Below are 12,820 nucleotides of genomic sequence, written 5' to 3'. Positions count from 1 at the left end.
TGTTTATGGATACTTGGATATGTTTATGGACATTTGGAAATGTTTATGGACATTTGGATATATTCATGGACATTTGGATATGTTCATGGATATTTGGATATGTTCATGGAAATTTGGATATGTTCGTGGCCATTTCCAAATATTTATGGATATTTGGATTTCCTCGTGGACATTTGGATATGTTCATGGTCATTTAGATATGTTCATAGACATTTAGATATGTTCATGTGAATTTGGATTTGTTCGTGGACATTTGGATATGTTTATTGACATTTGGTTATTTTCATGGATATTTCGATATGATCGTGGACATTTGGATATGTTCGTGGACATTTAGAAATGTTTATGGACATTTGGATATGTTCATGGACATTTGGATATGTTCGTGGACATTTGGATATGTTTATGGACATTTGGATATGTTCATGGATATTTGGATATGTTCGTTGCTATTTCAAAATGTTTATGGACATTAGGTTATGTTCTTGGACATTTGGATATGTTGATGGACATGTGGATATGTTTGTGGGCATTTGGATATGTTCGTGGCCTGTTCGAAATCTTTATTGTCAGTTGGAAATGTTCATGGATATTTGGATAAGTTCATGGATATTTGGATATGTTCGTGGCAATTTCAAAATGTTTATAGACATTTGGATATGTTCGTGTACATTTGGATATACTCGTGAACATTTGGATATGTTTGTGGACATTTAGAAATGTTTATGGACATTTGGATATGTTCGTGGACATTTGCATATGTTCGTGGACAGTTGGATATGTTCGTGGAAATTTGGAGATGCCCATGGACGTTTGGATAATTTTATGGGCATTTGGATATGTTCATGGCTAATTGGATATGTTTATGGACATTTGGATATCTTTGTGGACATTTGGATATGTTCATGGATATTTGGATATGTTTATGGATACTTGGATATGTTTATGGACATTTGGAAATGTTTATGGATACTTGGATATGTTTATGGACATTTAGAAATGTTTATGGACATTTGGATATATTCATGGACATTTGGATATGTTCATGGATATTTGGATCTGTTCATGGAAATTTGGATATGTTCGTGGCCATTTCCAAATATTTATGGATATTTGGATTTCCTCGTGGACATTTGGATATGTTCATGGTCATTTAGATATGTTCATAGACATTTAGATATGTTCATGTGAATTTGGATTTGTTCTTGGACATTTGGATATGTTTATTGACATTTGGTTATTTTCATGGATATTTCGATATGATCGTGGATATTTGGATATGTTCGTGGACATTTAGAAATGTTTATGGACATTTGGATATGTTCATGGACATTTGGATATGTTCGTGGACATTTGGATATGTTTATGGACATTTGGATATGTTCATGGATATTTGGATATGTTCGTTGCTATTTCAAAATGTTTATGGACATTAGGTTATGTTCTTGGACATTTGGATATGTTGATGGACATGTGGATATGTTTGTGGACATTTGGATATGTTCGTGGCCTGTTCGAAATCTTTATTGTCAGTTGGAAATGTTCATGGATATTTGGATAAGTTCATGGATATTTGGATATGTTCGTGGCAATTTCAAAATGTTTATAGACATTTGGATATGTTCGTGGACATTTGGATATACTCGTGAACATTTGGATATGTTCGTGGACATTTGAATATGTTTGTGGCCATTTTGAAATGTTTATGGACATTTACATCTGTTTATGCACATTTGGATATGTTTATGGACATTTCAAAATGTTTATGGACATTTGGATATGTTCATGGACATTTGGAGATGTTTACGGATATTTGTATATGTTTATGGACATTTGGAAATGTTTATGGACATTTGGATATATTCATGGACATTTGGATATGTTCATGGACATTTAGATATGTTCGTGGACATTTGGAGTTGTTTATGGATATTTGGATATGTTCATGGACAATTGGATATGTTCATGGATATTTGGATATGTTCATGGAAATTTGGATATGTTCGTGGCCATTTCCAAATGTTTATGGACATTTGGTTATGTTCTTGGACATTTGGATATGTTCATGGACGTTTGGATATGTTCATGGACATTTGGATATGTTTGTGGACATTTGGATATGTTCATGGACGTTTGGATATGTTTATGGACATTTGGTTATGTTCATGGATATTTCGATATGACCGTGGACATTTGGATATGTTCGTGGACATTTAGAAATGTTTATGGACATTTGGATATGTTCGTGGACATTTGCATATGTTCGTGGACAGTTGGATATGTTCGTGGAAATTTGGAGATGCCCATGGACGTTTGGATAATTTTATGGGCATTTGGATATGTTCATGGCTAATTGGATATGTTTATGGACATTTGGATATCTTTGTGGACATTTGGATATGTTCATGGATATTTGGATATGTTTATGGATACTTGGATATGTTTATGGACATTTGGAAATGTTTATGGATACTTGGATATGTTTATGGACATTTGGAAATGTTTATGGACATTTGGATATATTCATGGACATTTGGATATGTTCATGGATATTTGGATATGTTCATGGAAATTTGGATATGTTCGTGGCCATTTCCAAATATTTATGGATATTTGGATTTCCTCGTGGACATTTGGATATGTTCATGGTCATTTAGATATGTTCATAGACATTTAGATATGTTCATGTGAATTTGGATTTGTTCGTGGACATTTGGATATGTTTATTGACATTTGGTTATTTTCATGGATATTTCGATATGATCGTGGACATTTGGATATGTTCGTGGACATTTAGAAATGTTTATGGACATTTGGATATGTTCATGGACATTTGGATATGTTCGTGGACATTTGGATATGTTTATGGACATTTGGATATGTTCATGGATATTTGGATATGTTCGTTGCTATTTCAAAATGTTTATGGACATTAGGTTATGTTCTTGGACATTTGGATATGTTGATGGACATGTGGATATGTTTGTGGGCATTTGGATATGTTCGTGGCCTGTTCGAAATCTTTATTGTCAGTTGGAAATGTTCATGGATATTTGGATAAGTTCATGGATATTTGGATATGTTCGTGGCAATTTCAAAATGTTTATAGACATTTGGATATGTTCGTGTACATTTGGATATACTCGTGAACATTTGGATATGTTTGTGGACATTTAGAAATGTTTATGGACATTTGGATATGTTCGTGGACATTTGCATATGTTCGTGGACAGTTGGATATGTTCGTGGAAATTTGGAGATGCCCATGGACGTTTGGATAATTTTATGGGCATTTGGATATGTTCATGGCTAATTGGATATGTTTATGGACATTTGGATATCTTTGTGGACATTTGGATATGTTCATGGATATTTGGATATGTTTATGGATACTTGGATATGTTTATGGACATTTGGAAATGTTTATGGATACTTGGATATGTTTATGGACATTTAGAAATGTTTATGGACATTTGGATATATTCATGGACATTTGGATATGTTCATGGATATTTGGATATGTTCATGGAAATTTGGATATGTTCGTGGCCATTTCCAAATATTTATGGATATTTGGATTTCCTCGTGGACATTTGGATATGTTCATGGTCATTTAGATATGTTCATAGACATTTAGATATGTTCATGTGAATTTGGATTTGTTCTTGGACATTTGGATATGTTTATTGACATTTGGTTATTTTCATGGATATTTCGATATGATCGTGGACATTTGGATATGTTCGTGGACATTTAGAAATGTTTATGGACATTTGGATATGTTCATGGACATTTGGATATGTTCGTGGACATTTGGATATGTTTATGGACATTTGGATATGTTCATGGATATTTGGATATGTTCGTTGCTATTTCAAAATGTTTATGGACATTAGGTTATGTTCTTGGACATTTGGATATGTTGATGGACATGTGGATATGTTTGTGGACATTTGGATATGTTCGTGGCCTGTTCGAAATCTTTATTGTCAGTTGGAAATGTTCATGGATATTTGGATAAGTTCATGGATATTTGGATATGTTCGTGGCAATTTCAAAATGTTTATAGACATTTGGATATGTTCGTGGACATTTGGATATACTCGTGAACATTTGGATATGTTCGTGGACATTTGAATATGTTTGTGGCCATTTTGAAATGTTTATGGACATTTACATCTGTTTATGCACATTTGGATATGTTTATGGACATTTCAAAATGTTTATGGACATTTGGATATGTTCATGGACATTTGGAGATGTTTACGGATATTTGTATATGTTTATGGACATTTGGAAATGTTTATGGACATTTGGAAATGTTTATGGACATTTGGATATATTCATGGACATTTGGATATGTTCATGGATATTTGGATATGTTCGTGGCCATTTTGAAATGTTTATGGACATTTACATATGTTTATGCACATTTGGATATGTTTATGGACATTTCAAAATGTTTATGGACATTTGGATATGTTCATGGATATTTGGAGATGTTTATGGATATTTGGATATGTTTATGGACATTTGGATATATTCATGGACATTTGGATATGTTCATGGATATTTGGATATGTTCGTGGCCATTTCCAAATGTTTATGGACATTTGGTTATGTTCTTGGACATTTGGATATGTTTATGGACATGTGGATATGTTTGTGGACATTTGGATATGTTCATGGATATTTGGATATGTTCGTGGCCATTTTGAAATGTTTATGGAGATTTACATATGTTTATGCACATTTGGATATGTTCATGGACATTTGGAGATGTTTATGGATATTTTGAAATGTTTATGGACATTTACATATGTTTATGCACATTTGGATATGTTTATGGACATTTGGATATGTTCATGGACATTTGGAGATGTTCATGGATATTTGGATATGTTCATGGAAATTTGGATATGTTCGTGGCCATTTCCAAATGTTTATGGACATTTGGTTATGTTCTTGGACATTTGGATATGTTTATGGACATGTGGATATGTTTGTGGACATTTGGATATGTTCGTGGCCTGTTCTAAATCTTTATGGTCAGTTGGAAATGTTCATGGATATTTGGATATGTTTGTGGACATTTAGAAATGTTTATGGACATTTGGATATGTTCGTGGACATTTGGATATGTTCGTGGACAGTTGGATATGTTCGTGGAAATTTGGATATGTTGATGGAAATTTGGATATGTTCGTGGCCATTTCGAAATTTTTATGGACATTTGGATAGTTTCATGGATATTTTGAAATGTTTATGGACATTTGGATGTGTTTATGCACATTTGGATATGTTCATGGATATTTGGATATGTTCATGGATATTTGGATATGTTCGTGGCTATTTAAAAATGCTTATGGACATTTGGATATGTTCTTGGACATTTGGATATGTTTATGGACATGTGGATATGTTTGTGTACATTTGGATATGTTCGTAGCCAGTTCGAAATCTTTATGATCAGTTGGAAATGTTCATGGATATTTGGATATGTTCACGGAAATTTGGATATGTTTGTGGCAATTTCAAAATGTTTATGGACATTTGGATATGTTCGTGGACATTTGGATATACTCGTGAACATTTGGATATGTTCATGGCTATTTAGATATGTTTACGGAAATTTGGATATGTTTGTGGACATTTGGATATGATCATGGATATTTGGATATGTTCGTGGCCATTTTGAAATGTTTATGGTCATTTACATATGTTTATGCACATTTGGATATGTTTATGGTCATTTCAAAATGTTTATGGACATTTGGATATGTTCATGGACATTTGGAGATGTTTATGGACATTTGGATATATTCATGGATATTTGGATATGTTCATGGAAATTTGGATATGTTCATGGAAATTTGGATATGTTCGTGGCCATTTCCATATGTTTATGGACATTTGCATTTGCTCGTGGACATTTGGATATGTTCATGGACGTTTGGATATGTTTATGGACATTTGGTTATGTTCATGGATATTTCGATATGTTCGTGGACAGTTGGATATGTTCGTGGAAATTAGGAGATGGCCATGGACGTTTGGATATTTTTATGGACATTTGGATATGTTCATGGACATTTGGATATGTTTATGGACATTTGGATATGTTGGTGGCCATTTTGAAATGTTTATGGACATTTGGATAGTTTCATGGATATTTAGAAATGTTTATGTACATTTGGATATGTTAATGGCTATTTGGATATGTTCATGGATATTTGGATATGTTCGTGGATATTTCAAAATGTTTATGGACATTTGGATATACTTGTGAAAATTTTGATATGACCGTACACATTTTGATATATTCATGGACATTTGGATATGTTCGTCGACATTTGGATATGTTCATGGACATTTGGATATGTTTGTGGGCATTTAAATATGTTTATGGACATTTGGATATGTTCGTGAACATTTGGATATGTTTATGGACATTTGGATATGTTCGTCGACATTTGGATATGTTCACGGACATTTGGATATGTTCGTGGGCATTTGGATATGTTTATGGACATTTGGATATGTTCGTGGACATTTGGATATGTTTATGGACATTTAGATATGTTCGCCGACATTTGGATATGTTCATGGACATTGGGATATGTTTGTGGGCATTTGGATATGTTTGTGGACATTTGGAGATGTTTAAGGATATTTGGATATGTTTATGGACATTTGGAAATGTTTATGGACATTTGGATATGTTCATGGACATTTGGATATGTCAATGGATATTTGGATATGTTCATGGACATTTGGAAATGTTTATGGACATTTGGATATGTTCATGGACATTTGGAGATGTTTATGGATATTTGGATAACTTGATGGACATTTGGAAATGTTTATGGACATTTGGATATGTTCATGGACATTTGGATACGTTCATGGATAATTGGATATGTTTATGGACATTTCAAAATGTTTATTGACATTTGGATATGTTCATGGGCATTTGGAGATGTTTATGGATATTTGGATATGTTCATGGAGAATTGGATATGTTCATGGATATTTGGATATGTTCATGGAAATTTGGATATGTTCGTGGCCATTTCCAAATTTTTATGGACATTTGGATATGTTCATGGCCATTTAGATATGTTCATAGACATTTAGATATGTTCATGGGAATTTGGATTTGTTCATGGACATTTGGATATGTTTATGGACATTTGGATATATTCATGGAAATTTGGATATGTTCATGGAAATTTGGATTTGTTCGTGGTCATTTGGATATGTTCATGGACGTTTGGATATGTTTATGGACATTTGGTTATGTTCATGGATATTTTGATATGATCGTGGACATTTGGATATGTTCGTGGACATTTAGAAATGTTTATGGACATTTGGATATGTTCGTGGACAGTTGGATATGTTCATGGATATTTGGATATGTTCGTGGCCATTTCCAAATGTTTATGGACATTTGGTTATGTTCTTGGACATTTGGATATGTTTATGGACATGTGGATATGTTTGTGGACATTTGGATATACTCGTGAACATTTGGATATGTTCGTGGACATTTGGATATGTTCGTGGCCAGATCGAAATCTTTATGGTCAGTTGGAAATGTTCATGGATATTTGGATATGTTCATGGACATTTGGAAATGTTTATGGACATTTGGATATATTCATGGACATTTGGATATGTTCATGGATATTTGGATATGTTCATGGATATTTGGATATGTTCATGGAAATTTGGATATGTTCGTGGCCATTTCCAAATGTTTATGGACATTTGGTTATGTTCTTGGACATTTGGATATGTTTATGGACATGTGGATATGTTTGTGGACATTTGGATATGTTCGTGGCCTGTTCTAAATCTTTATGGTCAGTTGGAAATGTTCATGGATATTTGGATATGTTTGTGGACATTTAGAAATGTTTATGGACATTTGGATATGTTCGTGGACATTTGGATATGTTCGTGGACAGTTGGATATGTTCGTGGAAATTTGGATATGTTGATGGAAATTTGGATATGTTCGTGGCCATTTCGAAATTTTTATGGACATTTGGATAGTTTCATGGATATTTTGAAATGTTTATGGACATTTGGATGTGTTTATGCACATTTGGATATGTTCATGGATATTTGGATATGTTCATGGATATTTGGATATGTTCGTGGCTATTTAAAAATGCTTATGGACATTTGGATATGTTCTTGGACATTTGGATATGTTTATGGACATGTGGATATGTTTGTGTACATTTGGATATGTTCGTAGCCAGTTCGAAATCTTTATGATCAGTTGGAAATGTTCATGGATATTTGGATATGTTCACGGAAATTTGGATATGTTTGTGGCAATTTCAAAATGTTTATGGACATTTGGATATGTTCGTGGACATTTGGATATACTCGTGAACATTTGGATATGTTCGTGGACATTTGGATATGTTCGTGGCCAGATCGAAATCTTTATGGTCAGTTGGAAATGTTCATGGATATTTGGATATGTTCATGGCTATTTAGATATGTTTACGGAAATTTGGATATGTTTGTGGACATTTGGATATGATCATGGATATTTGGATATGTTCGTGGCCATTTTGAAATGTTTATGGTCATTTACATATGTTTATGCACATTTGGATATGTTTATGGTCATTTCAAAATGTTTATGGACATTTGGATATGTTCATGGACATTTGGAGATGTTTATGGACATTTGGATATATTCATGGATATTTGGATATGTTCATGGAAATTTGGATATGTTCATGGAAATTTGGATATGTTCGTGGCCATTTCCATATGTTTATGGACATTTGCATTTGCTCGTGGACATTTGGATATGTTCATGGACGTTTGGATATGTTTATGGACATTTGGTTATGTTCATGGATATTTCGATATGTTCGTGGACAGTTGGATATGTTCGTGGAAATTAGGAGATGGCCATGGACGTTTGGATATTTTTATGGACATTTGGATATGTTCATGGACATTTGGATATGTTTATGGACATTTGGATATGTTGGTGGCCATTTTGAAATGTTTATGGACATTTGGATAGTTTCATGGATATTTAGAAATGTTTATGTACATTTGGATATGTTAATGGCTATTTGGATATGTTCATGGATATTTGGATATGTTCGTGGATATTTCAAAATGTTTATGGACATTTGGATATACTTGTGAAAATTTTGATATGACCGTACACATTTTGATATATTCATGGACATTTGGATATGTTCGTCGACATTTGGATATGTTCATGGACATTTGGATATGTTTGTGGGCATTTAAATATGTTTATGGACATTTGGATATGTTCGTGAACATTTGGATATGTTTATGGACATTTGGATATGTTCGTCGACATTTGGATATGTTCACGGACATTTGGATATGTTCGTGGGCATTTGGATATGTTTATGGACATTTGGATATGTTCGTGGACATTTGGATATGTTTATGGACATTTAGATATGTTCGCCGACATTTGGATATGTTCATGGACATTGGGATATGTTTGTGGGCATTTGGATATGTTTGTGGACATTTGGAGATGTTTAAGGATATTTGGATATGTTTATGGACATTTGGAAATGTTTATGGACATTTGGATATGTTCATGGACATTTGGATATGTCAATGGATATTTGGATATGTTCATGGACATTTGGAAATGTTTATGGACATTTGGATATGTTCATGGACATTTGGAGATGTTTATGGATATTTGGATAACTTGATGGACATTTGGAAATGTTTATGGACATTTGGATATGTTCATGGACATTTGGATACGTTCATGGATAATTGGATATGTTTATGGACATTTCAAAATGTTTATTGACATTTGGATATGTTCATGGGCATTTGGAGATGTTTATGGATATTTGGATATGTTCATGGAGAATTGGATATGTTCATGGATATTTGGATATGTTCATGGAAATTTGGATATGTTCGTGGCCATTTCCAAATTTTTATGGACATTTGGATATGTTCATGGCCATTTAGATATGTTCATAGACATTTAGATATGTTCATGGGAATTTGGATTTGTTCATGGACATTTGGATATGTTTATGGACATTTGGATATATTCATGGAAATTTGGATATGTTCATGGAAATTTGGATTTGTTCGTGGTCATTTGGATATGTTCATGGACGTTTGGATATGTTTATGGACATTTGGTTATGTTCATGGATATTTTGATATGATCGTGGACATTTGGATATGTTCGTGGACATTTAGAAATGTTTATGGACATTTGGATATGTTCGTGGACAGTTGGATATGTTCATGGATATTTGGATATGTTCGTGGCCATTTCCAAATGTTTATGGACATTTGGTTATGTTCTTGGACATTTGGATATGTTTATGGACATGTGGATATGTTTGTGGACATTTGGATATGTTCATGGATATTTGGATATGTTCGTGGCCATTTTGAAATGTTTATGGAGATTTACATATGTTTATGCACATTTGGATATGTTCATGGACATTTGGAGATGTTTATGGATATTTTGAAATGTTTATGGACATTTACATATGTTTATGCACATTTGGATATGTTTATGGACATTTGGATATGTTCATGGACATTTGGAGATGTTTATGGATATTTGGATATGTTTATGGACATTTGGAAATGTTTATGGACATTTGGATATATTCATGGACATTTGGATATGTTCATGGATATTTGGATATGTTCATGGAAATTTGGATATGTTCGTGGCCATTTCCAAATGTTTATGGACATTTGGTTATGTTCTTGGACATTTGGATATGTTTATGGACATGTGGATATGTTTGTGGACATTTGGATATGTTCGTGGCCTGTTCTAAATCTTTATGGTCAGTTGGAAATGTTCATGGATATTTGGATATGTTTGTGGACATTTAGAAATGTTTATGGACATTTGGATATGTTCGTGGACATTTGGATATGTTCGTGGACAGTTGGATATGTTCGTGGAAATTTGGATATGTTGATGGAAATTTGGATATGTTCGTGGCCATTTCGAAATTTTTATGGACATTTGGATAGTTTCATGGATATTTTGAAATGTTTATGGACATTTGGATGTGTTTATGCACATTTGGATATGTTCATGGATATTTGGATATGTTCATGGATATTTGGATATGTTCGTGGCTATTTAAAAATGCTTATGGACATTTGGATATGTTCTTGGACATTTGGATATGTTTATGGACATGTGGATATGTTTGTGTACATTTGGATATGTTCGTAGCCAGTTCGAAATCTTTATGATCAGTTGGAAATGTTCATGGATATTTGGATATGTTCACGGAAATTTGGATATGTTTGTGGCAATTTCAAAATGTTTATGGACATTTGGATATGTTCGTGGACATTTGGATATACTCGTGAACATTTGGATATGTTCGTGGACATTTGGATATGTTCGTGGCCAGATCGAAATCTTTATGGTCAGTTGGAAATGTTCATGGATATTTGGATATGTTCATGGCTATTTAGATATGTTTACGGAAATTTGGATATGTTTGTGGACATTTGGATATGATCATGGATATTTGGATATGTTCGTGGCCATTTTGAAATGTTTATGGTCATTTACATATGTTTATGCACATTTGGATATGTTTATGGTCATTTCAAAATGTTTATGGACATTTGGATATGTTCATGGACATTTGGAGATGTTTATGGACATTTGGATATATTCATGGATATTTGGATATGTTCATGGAAATTTGGATATGTTCATGGAAATTTGGATATGTTCGTGGCCATTTCCATATGTTTATGGACATTTGCATTTGCTCGTGGACATTTGGATATGTTCATGGACGTTTGGATATGTTTATGGACATTTGGTTATGTTCATGGATATTTCGATATGTTCGTGGACAGTTGGATATGTTCGTGGAAATTAGGAGATGGCCATGGACGTTTGGATATTTTTATGGACATTTGGATATGTTCATGGACATTTGGATATGTTTATGGACATTTGGATATGTTGGTGGCCATTTTGAAATGTTTATGGACATTTGGATAGTTTCATGGATATTTAGAAATGTTTATGTACATTTGGATATGTTAATGGCTATTTGGATATGTTCATGGATATTTGGATATGTTCGTGGATATTTCAAAATGTTTATGGACATTTGGATATACTTGTGAAAATTTTGATATGACCGTACACATTTTGATATATTCATGGACATTTGGATATGTTCGTCGACATTTGGATATGTTCATGGACATTTGGATATGTTTGTGGGCATTTAAATATGTTTATGGACATTTGGATAAGTTCGTGAACATTTGGATATGTTTATGGACATTTGGATATGTTCGTCGACATTTGGATATGTTCATGGACATTTGGATATGTTCGTGGGCATTTGGATATGTTTATGGACATTTGGATATGTTCGTGGACATTTGGATATGTTTATGGACATTTAGATATGTTCGCCGACATTTGGATATGTTCATGGACATTGGGATATGTTTGTGGGCATTTGGATATGTTTGTGGACATTTGGAGATGTTTAAGGATATTTGGATATGTTTATGGACATTTGGAAATGTTTATGGACATTTGGATATGTTCATGGACATTTGGATATGTCAATGGATATTTGGATATGTTCATGGACATTTGGAAATGTTTATGGACATTTGGATATGTTCATGGACATTTGGAGATGTTTATGGATATTTGGATAACTTGATGGACATTTGGAAATGTTTATGGACATTTGGATATGTTCATGGACATTTGGATACGTTCATGGATAATTGGATA

The 12,820-nt window shown here is 33.3% G+C and overlaps 1 protein-coding gene across 5 annotated transcripts in view; it reads right to left on the bottom strand.

Annotated features, from left to right (window-relative positions):
- The window catches only part of klhdc8b (kelch domain containing 8B), a 399,584-nt gene that overhangs the window by 137,263 nt on the left and 249,501 nt on the right, over positions 1-12,820 (bottom strand). The gene's annotated exons all lie outside the window — the stretch shown is intronic.

Source organism: Hemitrygon akajei, chromosome 19, assembly GCF_048418815.1.
Source record: "Hemitrygon akajei chromosome 19, sHemAka1.3, whole genome shotgun sequence".
Taxonomy (NCBI): domain Eukaryota; kingdom Metazoa; phylum Chordata; class Chondrichthyes; order Myliobatiformes; family Dasyatidae; genus Hemitrygon; species Hemitrygon akajei.
The sequence above is the reverse complement of the archived record's forward strand: the minus strand, read 5'-3'. Positions and strand labels throughout refer to the sequence as shown.